The sequence below is a fragment of the Saimiri boliviensis genome, chromosome 11, assembly GCF_048565385.1.
Source record: "Saimiri boliviensis isolate mSaiBol1 chromosome 11, mSaiBol1.pri, whole genome shotgun sequence".
NCBI classification, from domain to species: Eukaryota; Metazoa; Chordata; class Mammalia; order Primates; family Cebidae; genus Saimiri; species Saimiri boliviensis.
Genome location: NC_133459.1, coordinates 61,518,222 through 61,539,825, shown reverse-complemented (window position 1 = coordinate 61,539,825; position 21,604 = coordinate 61,518,222). Strand labels below are relative to the sequence as shown.

At 37.9% G+C, this 21,604-nt stretch overlaps 1 long non-coding RNA gene across 1 annotated transcript in view; it reads left to right on the top strand.

Moving 5' to 3' along the window:
- The window catches only part of LOC141580404 (uncharacterized), a 43,433-nt gene extending 32,662 nt beyond the window's left edge, over positions 1 to 10,771 (top strand). The window contains exon 4 of the long non-coding RNA XR_012512609.1: positions 9,444 to 10,771. This is a non-coding gene — a long non-coding RNA (uncharacterized LOC141580404). The remainder of the gene's footprint in view (positions 1 to 9,443) is intronic.
- Positions 10,772 to 21,604: the final 10,833 nt, after the last annotated feature.

Here is a 21,604-nt window from a genome sequence, read left to right as displayed (position 1 = left end):
AATATGATATTATATTGACTAGAATGTCAACAGGAATTTCTTAGCTCCATTATAATTTCCTGGGACCAATGTCATATATGTGGTCTATCATTGACTAAACTGTCATTATGTGGCACATGACTTTAACATACTGTAAAATACATCCTTTTAAAGTGTACAAGTTGGTGATTTTTAAAATCAGTGTATTTTATCTAATATTTTATAGTGATTTTTAAAATACCAGAGTTGTGCAACTTTCACCACTGTCTAATTCCAGAACATTTTAATATTTATATTTATTTTTAGAGATGGGGTCTCGCTATATTGCCCAGGCTGGTCTCAAACTCCTGGGCTCAAGCAATTCTTCTGTCTCAGTCTCCCAAAGTGCTGGGATTACAGGTGTGGACCACTGCACCCAGCCCAAATTCCAGAATATTTTAATCACCTCATAATGAAACCCCATACCTATTAACAGTCATTCCCCATGACCTCCTCCCTCCAGCCTCTGGCACCACTCATCTACTTTCTGCCTCTAAAAATTTGCCTATTCTGGACATTTTATAAAATGGAATAATATATGGTCTCTAATGTCTTTCTTTCACTGAGTGTAATGCCTTTGAGGTTCATCCATTTTGCAGCATGTATCAGAATTTCATTGTTTTATGTCCAAATACTATTGCATTATATAGATATATACCAGACTTTTATATCTCGTCATTGGTTGATGAACATTTAAATTGTTTCTATTTCTTGGCTATTATAAACAATGTTTCTATAAACATTTTTGTTCAAATTTTTGTGTGTAACATATGTTTGCATTTCTCTTGAATATATACTTTGTAGTAGAATTGATGGTTTACATAATAACTCTACGTTTAATCTTTTGAGGAACTGCCAGGCTATTTTCTAAAGTGGCTGCACCATTTACATTTCTACCAACAATGTATGAGTGTTCCAGTTTCTCCATATCCTCACCAATACTTGCTATTCTCTATCTTTTCAATTATAGCCATCCTAGTGGTGGTGAAGTTGTGTTTCACTGTGATTTTGATTCACATTTCTCTAGCAACAAGAATGATGAGCATCTTTTTATATGTGCTTATTGGCTATTTGTCAACAGGGGTGTTAAAAAAAATCTTTTTACCTCGGAAAATTTCAAACCTACAGAAAATTGGAAAGAATAATATAATGTACACCCATATATCCTTCACCTGGATTTAACAATCATTAATCTTTTGCCATATTTGCTTGCTTTCTTTCTCTTCAGGTTGTTTGCTGAGCTTTAAAAGTAAGTTACACATATTGTGACACTTTACCCATAAATACTTCAATTTGCATATCCCTAGAATAAAGGCATTCTTCTATATATGCGCTATACCACTATCACATCTATGAAAATTAATGATAATTCCTTATTACCTAATATCCAGTAATATTCACATTATCCCAATTAGTAAAATATATATATATATATATATATTTTTGAGACAAGGTCTCCCTCTGTCATGCAGGCTAGAGTGTAGTGGCATGATCATGGCTCACTGTAGCCTCAACCTCCTGGACTCAAGTGATTCTTCCACCTCAGCCTCCCAGATAGCTGGGACCACAGCTGTACACCATAGTGCCCAGATAATTTAAAAATTTTTTTAGAGATGGGGTCTTCCTATGTTGTGCAAGCTGGTCTTGAACTGCTGGGCTCAAGTGATTCTCATGCCTTGGTCTCCCAAAGTGCTGGGATTACAGGTGTAAGCCATTGCGCCTGGCCCAAAAATATTTTATATATTTTAAAACTCAGAAACCAAAGTTTACACATTGTATATTACTATGTTTCTTTAATATTTATTAATATAAAAAATCCTCTTTCCTTGTTTTCTTCGTGACTTTTTTCTTAACAATGTTTATTTTGTAAAGCATTTATACTAGTTGTCCTAGGGACAACTGTTTCTAATTATTTTTTCATTGTATTATTTAACTTCTTTTTCATCTAAACAGCCTATAAACTGGAAAATAACTCTAGGGGTTTAATTAAATTCAGGTTAAACATTTTTGGCAAGGATATTTCTTTAAATTATGTGGTATACTTCATATTACATCCCATCATAAGGCACATAACATTCGGTTGTCCACTGTTATTGATGCTAAATATAATCTCTTAGTTAAAATAGCAATTGCCAGATTTCTCCATTATAATGTGCCTTTTTAATTTTTCAATTAAGTAACAAAAATCTATGAGTAATATTCTAGTGCTGTGTAAATATCTTATTCATTAAGGAAAGGCTTTTTTTTTTTTTAAGATGGATATAGCATGTTTATTTGCTGATGGAAGCAAACTAGAAAAGAAGGAAAAATTGATGGTATAGGAGAGAGAACAGACAATCGCTGGAGCGTAGCTCTTGAGTAGATGAGAGAGGATGGGACCCAGTGCACAACTGCAGGACTAGAACTTACAATCAGAGACATTCTCCATCATAATTGGTGGAAGTAGATTATATGGATATGAATGCAGGTAGGATGGTGTATATAGTGGGGAGAGCTTTTGAAATTCTTTTCTAGTTCTTTCTATTTGCCAATATAATTAGTGATTATTTCAAGTAAACTCAGACCAATTTAGAATTCCAGTCTTCCCTCTCTTTCTCCCTAGAGTGGCATTTAAGTTCTTTGGAATTCAATTTGCCGTGGTCTCAGGAGAAGGAAAAATCCGGTCAGTCATCTCCGCTAATCATTAGTCACTCTCATACCTGCTTCAGTGTCTGTTTTCATACCATGACTTACAGTTCATATAGTCCATGCCTCGGGCCAAGGTGTCTCCTTATCCTTCAGGCTATTTCTGGTACAGGGGTTTTCATTATGAATTTTGCTGTATTTCTGGACTTTAGCCAGGAAGCAAATCACAAACGTCTTCTTGGAATCTCCCAAATCTACCTGATTTTTTTTTTTCTGTTTTTGAGACAGAGTCTTGTTCTGTCACCCTGGTGGGAGTACAGCGGCATGATCTCTGCTCACTGCAACCTCTGCCTCCTAGGGTCCAGCAATTCTGGTGCCTCAGCCTCCTCAGTAGCTGGGACTTCAGGCACCCACCACCATGCTTGGCTAATTTTTATATTTTTAGTAGAGATGCGGTTTCACCATGTTGGCCAAACTGGTCTTGAACTCCTGGCCTCAAGTGCTACACTCACCTCAGCCTCCCAAAGCGCTGGGATTACAGTCATGAGCCACCGCGCCCGGCTGCTCATTTCTGAGGTTTCTACTGCCATTCCACTGAGGGATGGGCCTGGAGAAACCAGAGCACAGGCTTCCTTTTCTGAGACACACATCAGTGGCGAATTTCATCCTCTCCTTTCCATTCTCAGCTCTTTCTCCAGCCTAACTTTCAAACATGCATCTTCTATCACCATGCCTTATTTCCAATTCTGTTTTTTAGCTACAGACTTTATGTTCTGACAAGTTTAGCCTCCTCTCTTTTAAAAGAAAGCCTTTTTTCTCTCTCAAAATCAAGCAACCAACCATACCAACAAAATAAAGCAGAGCGCTTGTAGGCTTTCAAGATTATTATTTTTGTCAGGAACTTAAGAACTATGTTTTGTTGTTGTTTTCAAGCGAAGAGAACTTAATCTGTTGTCTGAATTTTACCTCTCCTTGAGCACATAAGCTTTAGCACCAAGCTTTCCCTTTAAGAGCAGAAGACGAAAGGACTTCTTGAGAACAAAAATTATTGAGTAATATTTAAAATGTTCTGCAGATGTATTTTTCAAATACCTATTTCCCTATAAGTATTCTCTGTTGTTGTGTATTCATCACAATATTGAGGATTTATTTTTAAAAGACCAAAAGAAGTGTTTCAGAGTATCCCAGGGAATGAATAAGAATGGAAAGAGAAGGACTGCAGAAAGAATGTAGACTGAAATTTAAGGTGGAAGGGAACGTGCTCTGTCTTTGTGCACATTACTGACATTCAATCACCATTGGTCCATGGAGTGGAAAATATGAAAGGAATGACTTGAAATGGCACGCGCTCATCAGGAAATGTACTGGGTTCCTTTGAAACCACGTCTTACTGTTGCTCTCCGAAAGCGGACGGAGAAAGCAGTACCATCACCTTTCTGCCATGAGCTTGGTAATCGCCACTTGGTTCTGCTGCTCCTTTTACTATGTACCCAGATGGTGCAACTCAACAGCACATTAATTTAAAAATATGTGCCATTCTATTGATACATTTTTTTGTAGGCAGGAAGAAATCACTTCTGGGCTTAAATTCAATGTTAGTGACATTCCGTTAAAAAAGAAATAATGACAGAGATTCGGAAGCTTGTTTTAGAGAATGTACTGAAAAGTGACAATTCATTTTTAAATTTGGGGTAAAATTTCTGTATCGTTTCTCTTCATACATAAATATTAGCTTTATCAGCATATTTATAAATGCATATGATGTTACTGGCTATATTATACTTACACAGTAGTATTTGTCATGAGACATATTTATGTAGATGCCCTAAAGTTATGGAATCTTGAAGGACACTGTAAGTGTAAATCAATTCAGTGCTTCAAGATATGTTGCTGAATAGTGGAGAAGGTAGTCTCTGCTAGAGAGTTCACTTGAATATTCTGTCCTAAAGGCAGCTTTTGTTTCTTAGGTACCTGATTGATTTGAGGGCTGATTCTTTCACTGCAGAAGTACTTGGAATACTACCTAGTTGAAAATGGACAAAGCAACTTTCTCAAGGTTTATACAACTGCTTATGTGAGGATCCTTTATAATGTGTATAAACTGAAAGACACATTTGAGGGTGCCTACTATTTGTCCTAGGTACATTCCTTTAAAATGAATGTCTCCCAAATTATGTGCATATGCTGACTGTAAATACAACCTTTTACTAGGTGATGCACAGTTGTGGGTTATAGCCTCTCCCTGAAATGCTACCCCCTTTTCTATATCCATATAAATCCTTTCCATTCATTAAGGCCTAGCTGCTGCTGCTCCATGAATCCTTGCTTGATTCCATTAGCTCATAGTGATTTCTCTATCTCTCATCTCCGGGAACATTTACTGTCTGCCTCCTCTCCTTGGTTTTTCCCACTTAGGCTTGTAACGAGTACAGTTTACAAGGTTATTTAAATTTTTCTGTTTATATGTCACATCTCTTCACCTGGATTGCAGACTCTGAGATCACGGACCATGTACAGCAAGTCTTAACATCACCTTACATTGCACAGCATAGGGTGAATGCTTCGTACTAGTTTCATGAACCACAAGAGCCATTTACAAATGTGGTCTGTGAACTAGAAATAGCATAAGATGTATGTTTTCAAAGGATAATGGAGTCTCAGGATGAGAAGACACTTTAAGGATTACCTAGTTTATCCAGCACCCTGATGTGTACATTTCCTCTGCAGGGCAGAGTTGACCCCCTCAGACTGAACATCTCCCATGATTCAGACTGAACATCTCCCATGATTCAGACTGAACATCTCCCATGATTCAGAATGAACACCTTAAGTAACATGGAACTTTCATATACTATAATAAAATGACTAAATTTTCAACTAGATTATCTGGGTTTAAATCTACTGTTCCCTAATATCTCCATAACCTTGGACAAGCTCTTAAGTTTCTTTACCTGTAAAACTGAAATGATCAAACAGACTTTCAGTTTATTATTTGCAATTCTAAAATCCAAAATTTCTGAAAAACAAGAGGTTTTGTAACTCATTTGTCAGGAAAAACCTGCCCTGATCTGAACTCATAAATCTAACTTAAATGGATATGAGGTTATTTATAATCTTTATGTACCCATTAGTGAATATTTGTATGCTTCTCTGTAAAGATATTAATGCATTTGACTATGGGGCGTTGCCCAGATCCTGCTAGAGGTGTTATGTATAGTATATGTACTCTATTAATTTTCTGAAGAGTTTGAATACCAAAACATACCTGGCTTCTAAGTGGTTCAGATAAGAGATCATGGACTTCTATTACATGTTCATAGCATTGTTATGAAGATTAAATGAGGTAATAGATGGGAACCATTTAGCACAGGGCCTGGAACATAATAAATCCTTAATAACTACAATCAGACATCATCTCAACCCAGTTAAAATGGTTTACATCCAAAAGACAGGCAATAACAAATACTGACAAGGATGTGAAGAAAAGGAAACCCTCTGTTGGTGGGAATGTAAATTACTATAACTACTACAAAGAACAGTTTGGAGGTACCTCAAGAAACTGAAAATAGAGCTACCATATAATCCAGCAATCCCAATGCTGGGTATATATCCCCATCCCCCCAAAAGGAAATCAGTATATCAAAGAGATATCTACACTCCTATGTTTGTTGCAGCAATATTCACAGTAGCCAAAATTTGGAAGCAACCTAAGTATCCATCAACAGATGAACGGATAAAGTGGTATTTATACACAATGGAGTACTATTGAGCCATGAAAAAGAAGATCTTGTCATTTGCAATAGCATGGATGGAACTGGAAGTCATTATGCTAAGTGAAATAAGCCAAGCACAGAAAGACAAACGTCACGTATTCTTACTTACTTGTGTGATCTAAAAATCAAAACAGTCAAACTCATGGAGATAGAGAGCAGAAGGAGGGTTACTAGAGGATGGGAATAGTATTGGGGGGTGGGACGGAGATGGGGATGGTAAATGGATACAAAAAATAGTTGGAAAGAATGAATAAGACCTAGTATCTGATAGTACAACAGGGGGACTATAGTCAATCATAACTTAATTGTACATTTCAAAATAACTGAAAGAGCATAATTGGATTGTTCATAACACAAAGGATAAATGCTTGAGGGGATGGATATTCATTTTACATGGTATGATTATTATGTATTGCATGCCTGTATCAAAATGTCTTATGCACCCCATAAATACATATGCCTACTATGTACTTATAAAAATTAAAATTAAAAAAGTTTAAATAACTCCTGAATAAATATCAGCTAATGTTATTGGTACTTATATTTTAAATTATTCACATTAGACTTTTTGTGAAAGTTAAGTTTCTTTCTTTGAACATTTTATGTTTAGTGTGTATAGGAACACTGTGATTTTTCTTATTCCCTAATGAACAAATGACTTTCCCAGGAAGCTAAAGTGTCCTTAAAAATAAAATTATACTCATGATTGAACTTTTATTATTAACTTTTATTATAGAAGAGTCTTTGGAAATGTTCTTACCTTATTCACTTGCTTATCACTTCATTCATTTTACAAAAATGTATTGGGCAATTTGCCAGTTTGTCTTGACGTTACAATAAATAAATAGACATTGTCCTTGCCTTCCCACAGCTTATAGTCTAGTGGAAACGAATTGGTTTTTTTCCTGTTGGTTCATTCTTTCATTTATTCAACAAATAATTATTGAGTACTTATTATATACTAGACACTGTTCTAGGCAATGGGGGTACAGGAGTTATCAAGGCAGACAAGGTCTCTATAAAATTCGTTTTTTAGTGGCAAGAGACAGATAGTAAACAAAGAAGCAATCAAACAATACAGTATTTTCAAGTGATGGTAAATTCAGTGAAGGAAATAAAATAGACATGTACTAAAGCAGTGATCCCCAACCTTTTTGGCACCAGAGACCAGCTTTGTGGAAGACAATATTTCCACAGACCACAGTTGGGGAGATGGTTTTGGGATGATTCAAGTGCATTACATTTATTGTGCACTTTATTTCTATTAGTACGTTGTAATATATAATGAAATAACTATACGACTCACCATAATGTAGAATCAGCGGGAGTTCTGAGCTTGTTTTTCCACAACTAGATGGGCCCATCTGGGGGTAATGGGAGACAGTGACAGATCATCAGGCGTTAGAGTCTTATAAGGAACATGCAACCTAGATCCCTCACATGCACAGTTCACAGTGGGTTCACACTCCTATGATAATCTAATGCTGCCACTGATCTGACGGGAGGCAGAACTCAGGTGGTAATTCGAGCAATGGGGAGTGGCTTTATATACAGGTGAAGCTTTCCTCAGTCTCCCACCGCTCATCTCCTGCTGTGCAACCTGGCTTTTAATAGGCAATGGACCAGTACTGGTTTTTGGCCCGGGGGCTGGGGACCCCTGTGCTAGAGAGTGACATAGTACATGTGAGGATGGAGCTACTCTAGATAGGGTAGTTAGGGAAGGCTTGGTGAAGAAAGGATATTTGAATGGAGGCCATGGATTGGATATAGATTTGACTGAATGTGACAGACTTAAAAAAGATAGCGGCTTGACCAGGCGCAGTGGCTCACGCCTGTAATCCCAACACTTTGGGAGACTGAGGCAGGTGGATCACAAGGTCAAGAGATTGAGACCATCTTGGTCAACATGGTGAAACCCTGTCTCTACTAAAAATAAAAAAAAATTAACCAGATCTTTTTTAAAATGAAATAATTTTTTAAAAAATTAATTTTTTTTTAGTGGCAAGAGACAGTAAACAAAAAAGCAATCAAACAATACAGTATTTTCAAGTGATGGTAAATTCAGTGAAGGAAAATTAATAATTTTTTAAAAATTATTTCATTTTAAAAAAGATCTGGCTGCTGTGTGCAGAAAGAGTGGAGCCATGGAAGTCGGAGGCTCTTGTAGCAAACAGGTGAGAGATGGATATAGATGATGATGGCTTACCTTAGAGTAAGAAGGAATGTAATTGTAGTAGAGTTGGGAGTAGAGCCTGCAGGACTTCATAATAAATTGTACGGGAATTGTGAGAGAAGGACGAAAATCAAGGATGACTCCTGTATTTTTGGTATGAGCAACTGGGTAGATGGTGGTGTGGTTGAGACACGGATGACAGAGGGAGGAATAAGCTTAGGCAGGGTGGCAATCAAGAGTTTGATTTTGGACAGTTGAGGTTAATATATCGAAATGGAAATGTCAAGTAGGCAACTTGGTATAGGAGATTGTGAAGCTAGGACTTGTTCAAGGACTTCCAGAACATGGAATGTGGGAGGCTAAGACAGGAGAATCGCTTGAACCCAGGAGACAGAGGTTGTAGTGAGCTGAGATGGTGCCATTGCACTCCAGCCTGGGCAACAGAGTGAGACCTTGTCTCTAATAATAATAATAATAATAATAATAATAATAATAATAGAGGCTTAAAACCAGATAGACACTAATTTTTTTTTTCCTCACCAAGTTTTTCATGAAGTTCTGCTTCACTAAATTGTCTGGAGCCTAGAGTCCTTCTGTCTGTTGCTTTACCATCCTTTGAGTGTCACACACTAGGCCCAACATAGTTAACCACCAGGGCTACCCTCCAGCCAATGGGAAAGACAAAGGAGAAGAAAGAAGGTACCCCTTTATCAAAATGTACTCCCTTTCACAGAATAACCTCCAAACTGGACACATCATTTTCCTCTCATCTCATTGGTCAGAACATAATAATAGGGCTATATGTAGTTGCCTGCTAGGAAATGTAATTTTTTTTTTAATTTTTTTTTTTTTAGAAAGAAAAAAGAATAATAAGAAAAAGAACAAAGAAGAGGAAGAAAGAGAAAGAGGAAGAGGAAAGAGGAAGAGGGAGAGAGAATGGGGGTATTGCTTTGTTGCCCGGGCTAGAATGCAGTCTAAATATGGGTATGCCTATAATTGTCCTTAATAATGGAGACATGAAAGAAAATGAGGGAAGAGAATAACAAACAAGGAGCCAACCAACATTTTGTTTAAACTTCTAAGTTGATATGATGTGGTACTGATAAGAGTGTATATTTTGTGTATTTAAAGTGGAGAGTTCTATAAATGTTACTTGTTCCAGATCTGAGTTCAAGTCCTGGATATCGTTGTTAATTTTCTGTCGCATTGATCTGTCTAATATTAGTGTTGAAGTCTCCCACTATTATTGTGTGGGAGTCTAAGTCTCTTTATAAGTCTTGAATGTCTGGGTATTCCTGTATTGGGTGCATATATATTTAGGATCTTTAACTCTTCTTGTTGTTGCGTTGATTCTTTTATCATTATATAATGTCCTTCTTTGCTTCTTTTGATCTTTGTTGCTTTAAAGACTATTTTATCAGAGGCAAAAATTGTAACTTCTGCTTTGGAAATGTAATTTTTACTTGAGTAATCTTGTACTCAGCTAAATATTTTACTAGTATGGCAGAAGGGGAGAGTGGATATGGGAGGACTAGAAATCTCTGCTAAGACCTGAATAATGACATGAAGCCTGGGGAAGAGCAACTTGGACAATTGCATTCCAAGCAGAAAGAATAGAATTTCAATGACCCTGAGCAGAGGTGGGTTTTGCATGAAGATAAATGAAGCTTAAGCATCAGGACATCTCACTTGCATCGGCACCATCCAACACCCCGCACTTAACTTTATATAATTGTATCTAAACTGAATAAGCTTTGAGCCCTACAAAATCTTTATCAGACTCTGGCTCTGAGGAAGTAAAGTGGTAGACATGAAAGGAGATCACTATGTATGGGGCAGAATGAACAAGAGAGAGGGTAGAACTGAATGAAATTGGCAGGTAAGCAGGGAATAGCTCATAGAGAATGTTGTATGAAAAGTTTGATTTTACTTTAATGTAATGGAAAACCTCTGGAGAACTTTAAGAAGAAAAAAATGAAATTTGATTCATATTTACTCTGAAAGAGACACATAAGAGAATTTTCACTGGGAAATTTAAAACAACCCACTGGACATAAACGGAATGAATTAATAAATTGATCAGTTGTGATATATTCATAGGGGGATATTTTGAAATAGTGAAATGAATAAATTAGTTCTATGTATCAATATAGTTAAATCTCAAAAATATAATATTGATCAAAAGGAGAAAATTATAACTAATATACAGTATAATTTATGTGTGATGTTATTTATATAAAGTTTAAAGTCATTCAAATAAATATCTTACTTAAGGGTACATATTGTAGAAAAGACTGCGACTTACCTATCAAATACCTTGTCTCCTTTTCTTCCATAATGGCAGAAATTTACTTTTATTGTGATGGGAATATGTCCAAGTAGAAAACTACTTTTCAGCTTCTCTTGCAGATATAGGTTATGTCATGATTCTGGAAAAAGAATGTAAGCAGAGGTTAGGAGGCTGGGCATGGTGGCTCATGCCTGTAATCTCAGCACTTTGGAAGGCTGAGGCAGGCAGATCACTTGAGCCTAGGAGTTTGAGACCAGCCTGGGCACCATGGCGAAACCCCATCCCTACAAAAAATACAAAAAATAGCCAGCCATGGTGCTGTGTGCCTATAGTCCCAGCTACTTGGGAGGTTGAAGTGGAAGGATCACTTGAGCCTGGGAGATGGAAGTTGCAGTGAGCTGAGATTGCACCACTGCCCTCCAGCCTGGGCAACAGAGTGAGACCTTGTCTCAAAAAAGGAAAAAAGGAAGTTGTGGTTGGGTAGGAGAGACTCAGCTGATGTAATTTTTTGCTATCAGCTCTTCTTTCTTTCTCTTGCCCCAAAATGGATCACAAATGATTGAAGCTGGAGCAACAATCAGGGGAAAACCAAGAAAATCCCAAGTGATTTATCTCTAGTCTTTAACACAAGAAGCCAACCTCATTGCTTCAACTGCCCACCTCAAGTTTACCAATTATGTAAAAATGATAAACTCCCATTTATTTATAAACCCCTATTGTTTGGGTTTTCTGTTACATTCAGATTAACTCAATCCCAAATGATATGCATGAATTTGTAATAAAAGTAAAATGCCATTTATAGAAATGAAAGTCACTAAATTAAATTTAGGACAATTATTATTTCTACAGTGAGAAAATGTGAATGGAACTGGGGATGGATACACAGGTCCCTCAGTTATATTTTATTTCTTAAAGAAAAAGAGCTGAAGCAAATATGATAATATTTTTTAAAGTTAGGTGATGGACCCTTGGGTATTCATACTTTTTTGCTTTTTTACATGTGGGAATTATTTCATTTTAAAAAAGATCTGGCTGCTGTGTGCAGAAAGAGTGGAGCCATGGAAGTCGGAGGCTCTTGTAGCAAACAGGTGAGAGATGATGATGGCTTACCTTAGAGTAAGAAGGAATGTATTTGTAGTAGAGTTGGGAGTAGAGCCTACAGGACTTCGTAATAAATTGTATGGGAATTGTGAGAGAAGGACGAAAATCAAGGATGACTCCTGTATTTTTGGTATGAGCAACTGGGTAGATGGTGGTGTGGTTGAGACACGGATGACAGAGGGAGGAATAAGCTTAGGCAGGGTGGCAATCAAGAGTTTGATTTTGGACAGTTGAGGTTAACATATCGAAACGGAAATGTCAAGTAGGCAACTTGATATAGGAGATTGTGAAGCTAGGACTTGTTCAAGGACTTCCAGAACATGGAATCAGATTTGTTTTTCTCTATGCATCCCTATGGAGTTTTGTTTATTATCTCCCCTTTGACCTTCTTTGATAGAGATTTGGAACTTGCAGAAAGGAAAGTGACAGAGTTGGGATAATTCTCTGTGAAACCTGCCATACTTGTTTTCAAGTGGCTCCTTGGAAGTGAGCACAAGACAATAGTGCAGGGTTTAATCATCAGTGATTATTACTATGGATTTCATGCAGTATCCTCCCTAAATTTAAGGGGGCAGAGTCTAGTATTTAATAAATATTTTGGCAAAAATAGTGAACCATTATTTACATGCGTTAAAGTAAAAATTTCACTAAATTAATCCCAAATATGTTAGGAGAGCTTTTTTTTTTTTTTTTTTTTTTTTTTTTCCCCAACACATAAAAACAAATGCAACCATTTACAGAAAGCCTGGTATATACCATACACTTTACATACATTAATATTAATTCTTGCAAACCTTTTATGAGGTAGGTACTTTCATTATTTGGTATTAGTCAACTTTAGGAGACTCACTTTTTTTTCAAAAACAAGAATTATAATAGTATATATGTGGAAGATTTTTGTTATAAGTAAACTTTGATTAAACTGATACCTGTGGAATCTTTTAATGCCATAAATAGAAGCCAGCACAGAAATGAATTGAATTATTGTCTGAGAAAAGTGATAGATGTAAAAAAACTTCAGGCTTGAGTGAAGGGCTCTAATTCTTTTCAATAAAGAGCACTTTTATTGAAATATAGACATATACAGTGGCACATTCTTAAATAAATGGATTTAATGTATAAAAATCCAGTGTAGGGAAAGCAAACTGTGATTAAAATTTAAAAGATTTGATAAATAGCTTTTAAATTAATTGTGTGTGTGTTCCTGTGTGTGTGTGTGTGTGTTATTTCTGGGTAGAAGTTTTCTGGCTTGCTGTAGAATCTTTTGTCCAAATAGCCATCATTTTTCATGGTCTTCCGAATATTTTCCAGTTTCAGATTATTTCAGGTTTTAGCTATAGGAAAACAAATTGCACAGAAATGTCAACATAAAAGACTGCAGCTAAATGTAAAAATTTAAGTGCATAGGATAAAAAATAATAAGATCACTGCTATGAAATTAGAAGAGACTAATCAAAGTAAAAGTAGCTGTGACTAAGGACTATGAAAATATAAAGGGATTAACATACGTGATAATAGGCTAATTAAACCTTAGCTTTTCACTGTGATGATTTTATAGCATCTTCTTCTTGTTGCCAGTTTGGAAGCTGCCAGCAAATATTTTCTTAATTGCAAAAGGAGACAATATGTGTTTCAACGTCTGACTCATAACATTTAATTCAGACATTATTAGGGCACTGTATGGAAGTTGAAAAGGACCATGTTATTTGGAGGGCCTGGGGGTGATAGAGTAAGGGGAAAGAAGATATGTTTTAAAACAAAAACCGACACAAATCCTCAGAAGAAATATTTAACTAGAATTGGTACAGAAAAAGTCTACTTGTCTTGATAGACTAGCCTGCCCCTCTAATAAAACCTCCCAAAGTCAACAGTTCATAAAGTCTTCTGTTCTAGTAAAAGGGTCTTTAATTTTTAACACAAACTCATACTTTGGTATGCATGGGCTTAAGTAAAATTAGAAGACATGTATATAATAGGATTTAATGGATTATCATCTGCATTTTCCAAAGATGTCAGCTTCTCTCAGCTCTGATGGAGTAGCACTTAATGTAAATTTAATTTGAAGTGATGTATGGAAGGCTTGAGGTGGTACTCCGTGATTCCCTAACTGCCTGGAGAGCCTCTGTGGGTAGCATCTGGATTTGGCGGCTCCACATGCCCGGCAGCATCTACTAACTAGGATTAATGAGGTAGCCTGTTCACCAGTGATCCAAAGGAGGTATGCTACATTTACTCCCAACAATATGAATAGGAGGGCTAGTTTCCTTTGGGGGCACACTGTATGATGAAACTTAATGATGGACTTGATATTAGGTGTAATAAATATACTGTATTGGAAGCACTTTTGCTTTGTCAAATTTAAATATTATTTAATCATAAAATTGTGTTTGGTGGCTAGGGTTGAATTGAAGATTCTCACGTGCGTGCGTGAGTGCAAATGTATGTGTGTTGACACTTTTACAGCTAACACATGTTTTTTAAATGAGATTAAAATAGTAAATCTTCCCTTCATGACATTAAAACACTTCAAAATTTTCAAAAATAAAACGTATTTTTAGAAGTTATTGAACATTTTAAACAGTTTTGTGGCTAACTCTGTGTGTATATATGTGTGTGAGAGAGATTGCCAATGTTGTGTAGGTATTAAGTATGAGTAAATCAGAGACTGCTGAGTTAGGCAAAACTTCTTAATTCATCCTCAACTCATTTAGGCATCAAAATTTTATTTTGTCTTTGTGTCTAACTGAGCATTGAATAAAATCGCAGCTAATTTCAAATTCCCTTTGTCATCATGGTTTTCAGCCAAAAGTCTATAATAAATGGTCAGAAGATGAGCTGAGACTGAATGAATAGTGAGTGGTATTCATCAGGCAAACATAGAGTCCAGATCCAATTATATGTATTCATTAAGTGATAATGATATCATGGTCTTTAACTAGGAAGAAAAGAGTGTAATTGAATAATAACAGTTGTACAATCCCAACGGAACACACTTTCCATCCCAGCCCAGCGACCCTCGGGGATGATGCAGGATTGATGGAATTCTATTACTCTTTGATAGATTTATTATGAAAGGCTGAGTGGACTTGCAGCCCCACTTTGTCACTCACACTAATCAGTATCGTAAGGGCCCCGAGCGGGCAGGCTTTTGTATCCCTTTGACAAAGACAAGGTTAGGAGAGGATGACAGACACCCAGACCTTTACAAACCCATACTGCAAGATAAAATGGGCCAGCTGAGCTCTGAGCCGGGACAGAATTTTAATTTGTTTATCAATGGCTCTCACATGTGCAAGACCATAAGGATATTTGTCAGAGGAATAACACTGAGGCTAAACTCTTTTGTTTGGCCAAGTGGAGCTTGGAAAAATATGTATTGAACTGTAAAAAAAACAGGCTAAATGGGGGGAAAAGGTAAACGTCTAAAGCGAAATAACTCACATTACTATACATGTGATCTGAGCCTAACAGTTTATTTTGATTTTGACTTTAAAAAAAAATGCTTTTAGTTATTGCTTTAAAAAAAAAAAAAAAAAAGAGGTGTTTCAGGAGCAACAGAACAGTAATGGGATTTTTTTTTTTTTCCAATTCAAATTCTCTGATTTCTAAAGGAAATCTGAGAACTATGAAGGGATCTGCGGGGACGTTTGTTAATGGGAAGATGGGTGTTAATTTCTTGCTTTTTGTTGTCTGTTACAACATTGTATAACTTAGCAGCAAAAACAGAGGAATTTGCCAAACATGCTTTTTAAATGTAAAAAGTACTTTTTGTAACTGCCAGCAGGGCTCTATCAGTAACAGCTTTTCACATTTAAATGCCGCTTGCTCTCCTATGTCTGTGGTCAGAGCCCACTGGATTTAAGAAAGTAGATAATTTGTTGTGCTACCGTCTCAGGAACTGAGACAACAAGACTGGCATCCGCCAGGGCCGCTTAGCACAGTGGCTGCCAGGGTTTATTTTTTGGTTATTGTTGTCGAATGATGCTTATTTGTAAGCTCTTTTTCTGCTTGAGATCCCCTTTTATTTTTCAGAATTGTGGCTTGCATTGTATGAGGAGCCTGTGAATTCAGAGGCAAGGCCGCTGAGGACCGAATGTTCCTGTCCATAAAAACAGAAGTCTGGCCTGGGCTCCTCTCTTGGGTGAATTTGCAATGCCAGCTTCTCTCTATCAGTTTGGTTTTGTTTCTTGTATCTCTGGGAAGGCAGGCAGACAGCACGGTCACCTGTGAATGCAGCCACAATTGGCTTAGCTGCCTCACTGATAAATGTGCCCCCAGTAAGCTACAAAGGGATTACCAGCGTTCTCAGCAGCTAAAGGTGATTTTCAAGAACAGGAAGGATTGCTTCAAACTGTTCTCCTAGCATTTCATTTTAATATTTTGCGTGACGGAGCACAGAGCCGATGGATATGAACACATTTAACTCCAATGACCAATGTGGTACGGTCTCTGAAAACACAGAGCCCGATTCTGCATCTTCTTTTGGATTCCATTTTCTCAATGTTGGACATTCTCCAAAAGGTCAGCCAGGAAAAGTCTCTGGGTGCCAGACACCGGGCAGGCCAGGCAGACCAGCAGACTACTGGTGTTCATTCATTCCTCCTAGAGATGGGCACAAAGTAAAGGTTAATTCAGACCACTTGGCAAGTGCTTGCTTGTCCACTGAAGTTTACAAACCAATTCATGCAGATTGACCACAGAACTATATGTACCTTATTTAGTCTTTCACCGTGTAACCAGTCCGAACAAAATCAGGCCTTGATTGAAGAATAACTATGGTTTATAGGAAATTACACTGAAAACAATAGAGTTGGAATTTAAATTATTAACATACTATTAGGGCATTGCCTAGTACACATTATGAAGATATTTAATTTTTTTTTAATTGGGAGGAACTAGAAAGCTCATGTACTAGGATACTGTGAAACCTATCTTTAATAACTTCTTTTAAATTCAGTTTTGAATCTTCATGTGTTGAAATGTACGCTGATCTAAAGTATGATCTAGATGGTCTCATCTGAGAGTGATGTTACAGAAAGGAGGTGGTATTTATAATAATAGTAGCTACTGTTTATCAATTGCTCTGTGCCAAGTACTTTCTTTACTAGCATTATCTTATTTAATCCTCATAAAACCTGTGAGGCAGGCACTATTATTAGTCACATTTTATAGATAAGGGAAATGAAATTTAGAGAAGTGATATAACTTGTTCAAAGTCACATAGTGAGTAAAGGGCACAATTAATATTTGGATTCTGGTCTGTTTCCAAAACCTTTTGTACTTACTGGGGTAAGTACAAACTTACCTCAGGCACAACACTGCCTCCTCAAATTATCTAGCTCTGTTCTCTCATGTGTAGGATAAGTATATAAAATCTGAAAAAAGTCAGTCAACTGGGCTGGGGATGGTGACTCATGCCTGTAATCCCAGCACTTTGGGAGGCCGAGGTGGGCAGATCACTTGAGGTCAGGAGTTCAAGACCAGCCTTGCCAATATGGTGAAACCCCATCTCTACTAAAAATACAAAAATTAGCCAGGCATGGTAGTGGGTGCCTGTAGTCCCAGCTACTTGGGAGGCTGAGGCAGGAGAATCACTTGAACTCGGAAGGCAGAGGTTGCAGTGAGCAGAGATTGTCCCACTGCACTTCAGTCTGAGTGACTGTCTCAAAAAAAAAAAAAAAAGAAAGGAACTCAACCTCTCTGAACTCAGTTTCCTCATCTTTAAAATGGAGATAATAATATCCCCTAGATAGGTTTATATGTGAAACTTTTATAAAAATAAAACCCTATATACAACCAATTATTATTATCATGTTGAAAAAAGATGTCTTCAATTGAAGCAAGTAATAACATGGTTGACAAATCTTTTAAAAACATCATTTTCAGCCAGGCACGGTGGCTCAAGCCTGTAATCCCAGCACTTTGGGAGGCCGAGGCGGGCGGATCACGAGGTCAAGAGATCGAGACCATCCTGGTCAACATGGTGAAACCCCGTCTCTACTAAAAATACAAAACATTAGCTGGGCATGGTGGCGCGTGCCTGTAATCCCAGCTACTCAGGAGGCTGAGGCAGGAGAATTGCCTGAACCCAGGAGGCGGAGGTTGTGGTGAGCCGAGATTGCGCCATTGCACTCCAGCCTGGGCAACAAGAACAAAACTCTGTCTCAAAACAAAAACAAAAACAAAAACAAACACATCATTTTCAAAAAAACATCATTTTCTTAGTGACTTGATCCTTCTTAACACTCTGTGGTGGCTCTCTATGGTCTATTAGGACAGGCCCAGATGCCTAAGCCTGGAAAGAAGCCTGGCTCATGTTCTATCCATTAAGCTTGTGGCCTCATAGAGACAGAACCTGTGCAGAGCATGGACTGTGCTTTTATTGTTCCATTTTGTGATTGGCTGAATGATGGCCTTCCAACGATGTCTACATCTTAGTCCCCAGAACCTAGAGGACCTGTGAATACATGACCTGACATAGGAAAGGGAGCTTTGAAGGTGTGGTTAAGGATCACGAGATGGTAAGGCTATCCTAGATTGTCGGAGTGGGCCCAATAATATAATAACAAGGGTTCTTTGAAGAGGGAGACGGGAGAGTCAAGGCAATCGTAGGAGATGGGACCATGGAAGCAAGACGCCGCAGTGGTGGGAGGAGGGGCCGCCACTCCTCAGCCTCGGAAGCTGAAAGAAGAAAGGAAACAGATTATCCACTGAAGCCTGCAGATTGAACACAGCCCTTCTGACACCTTGATTTTCGATTTCTAACCTCCAGAACTATAAGAAAATAAAGGTGTGTTGTTTTAAACCACTCATTTGGTGGTAGTTCATTACAGAAGCAGTGGGAAAGAAACGCATTTTTCATGGCACGATCGTTCCCATTGCTGCTCTTTTGCTCAGGCTGTTTCCATCCCCTGAAATATTTTCCTTCCCCTTCCACTTTTCTCATCTTTCTTTCATGCTCAAGTCTCATCTAAAACTTACAGCAGATAGATTATTTACCATAGAGCCAACAGACCACTTGACATACTCTAACATGTATTGCTCATTTATTCATTGGTATCTCAAATGTTTGTTGAATACCTACCAGGTTCTTGAGACATAAGCCTTCAAGACTGTGGTCTAAGAAAGGAGGCAGCCAGGACTTATTCGTATAGCTATGAGAAAGGATAATGTGGAAAGCTTTGTGGAGAGAAACCTGAGCCACCTGGGGTGGGCAAGGAAGGCTTCATGGAGGAGATGGTGCTTGGTGGGAGTTTTGAAGCTTCAGATCTCCAATTGTTTTATGTTTCCAAAATGACTGGAGAAGAGCAGTAGAGTAGGTAAGAATATGGCTCGAGAATGAGCACATCTGAATTCAGATCCAAGCTTTGCCACCCCTTGATCTGTTTCTCGGTCTGTAAAATAAGGATGATGGTAATATCAGTATCTAACTCATGAATTGTAATCCGCTAATAGAAATGCCATTTATATAGTAAGCATTAAATGCTTATTTGTTTATTATCATTCAATTTCTCAAGGGCAGCTACTGTTGTCATATTAGTCTCATTTTGCATTACATAGCGCTGGATACATAAACTGGCTTCTTGAGAGTATGTCTACACATATGTATACATTTTGTATTTTTGAGACAGAGTCTTGCTCTGTTGCCTAGGCTGGAGTGTAGAGGCACAATCTTGGCTCACTACAACCTCTGCCTCCTGGGTTCAAGCAATTCTCCTGTCTCAGCCTCCTGAGTAACTGGAACTACAGGCGTATGCCACCATGCCTGGCTAAATTTTTTTTGTATTTTTAGTAGAGACGGGGTTTCACCATATTGGTCAGGCTGGTCTCAAACTCTTAACCTCAGGTGATCCACCAGCCTCGGTCTCCCAAGGTGCTGGGATTGCAGGCTTTTGTATTTTCTGCAAGTTAGTATATTAGCATAATGCTCAGCACATAGCAGGTGCTTTATGAATGCTCACTGACTTGATGTGGAGCACCAGAAAGTCCTACCTACAGTTTCACATTTGGAAAATTATAATGCTTATTTCCTTGCTCTCTTCACTCAGCCACCTTCTAGGTATTTGGGTTAGGGCAGTCTTTATTTTAGCAACAGAGCTCATGCTTAGGGTATTGCATAGAGGCACAGATGGGTTTACCACGACGCCAAAGGCAGATTTACTGCAAATCTTATAAAATGCAAATCTTTCATGGGCTCCTTCCAAGGCCCTGTACCTAATTTTGTGTTTGTAGTGTTGTATTCTTTTTTCTCAAAGAGAGCTCCTGGAATTGTATAAACTTCATGTGCTGCACAACCTGGATATCCCGCTGCATATTGGCTAAGCATGTGAGCTTTGTAGCCAGACCACCTGGATACAAAGCTAGTTCTACTACTTGTGAGCTGTGTGATCCTCTCTGTGCCTTAGTTTTCTTATCCGGAAAATGGGATTGATAATAATGCTACCTTCTTCATAGGGTTGTTGAGAGGATCAAACACACTCATTTCAGTAAGCATCCGGTAAGTGACAGCAGTTATTATAAATTTTGGAGAACCTTAGGAAGTGCCCAAGGCTTTTAAGTTAAGAGTAGCAGTTATGAGAGAAGGCCAGAGTGGAAACTTCAAGACAGCAGGAACCATTTTTCTTGTTCACTTCTATCCCCAGAACCTTAAAAAGATGAACGCAGCTGGGCGCGGTGGCTCATGCCTGTAATCCCAACACTTTGGGAGGTCGAGGTGGGCAGATCACGAGGTCAGGAGTTCGAGACCAGCTTGACCAACATGGTGAAACCCCATCTCTACTAAAAATACAAAAATTAGCCAGGCGTGGTGGTGCGCACCTGTAATCCCAGCTACTCAAGAGGCTGAGGCAGGAGAATCACGTGAACCCGGGAGGCAGAGCTGAGATTGCACCATTGCCACTCCAGCCTGGGTGACAGAGCAAGACTCCATCTTTATTAAAAAAAAAAAAAAAAAAAGGTAAATGCATATTGTGCTCTTAACTGTTATGCCAGAGTGCTGCACTTATTACATATTATCTGATGGTCTTATAAAATAAGACCTTATTTCTCCAACTGGACTGTGATAATAGCAGCTTACTTTTATATAATTCTGAGTAGGATTATTATACAGGATTATTCTATGTAGGATTATTATTTTACGCAATTCTACATAAGATTATTCATTCTTCCAGTAAATATTTATGGCACATGGTACGTACTCAGCAAGATAGCTTTTAATTGAATCGTGACTAACCTGTCCAAATGCAAGAAATTGAGCTCTAGTCTTTTCTAGATGTTAATTTCTTGGCAAAATCTACATAGGATAAGTCTAAGGTACATTTTGGCGTGGTGAGAAATGCATTAACTACACACATAGACAAATCAACACATCGAAGGCAGAGAGACAGCACTGTTGTCCTCAGCTTCACAGTTATTGATCATGTACCTTGTAAAAGCACTTGTTATCTATGGTACAATGCCATGGGCTTAAAGCAGAGAAGACACAGGATACGTGGTAGTGTGGTAGAAAGACAGGGAACCTTGGCTCTGCTCTAGCTTTGCTCTCTGACTATCCCCATGGCTTTGGGCAAATTATTTAACCTCTCTGAGCCTTACTTTGCTTATCTGTAAAAAAGCATTAAATAT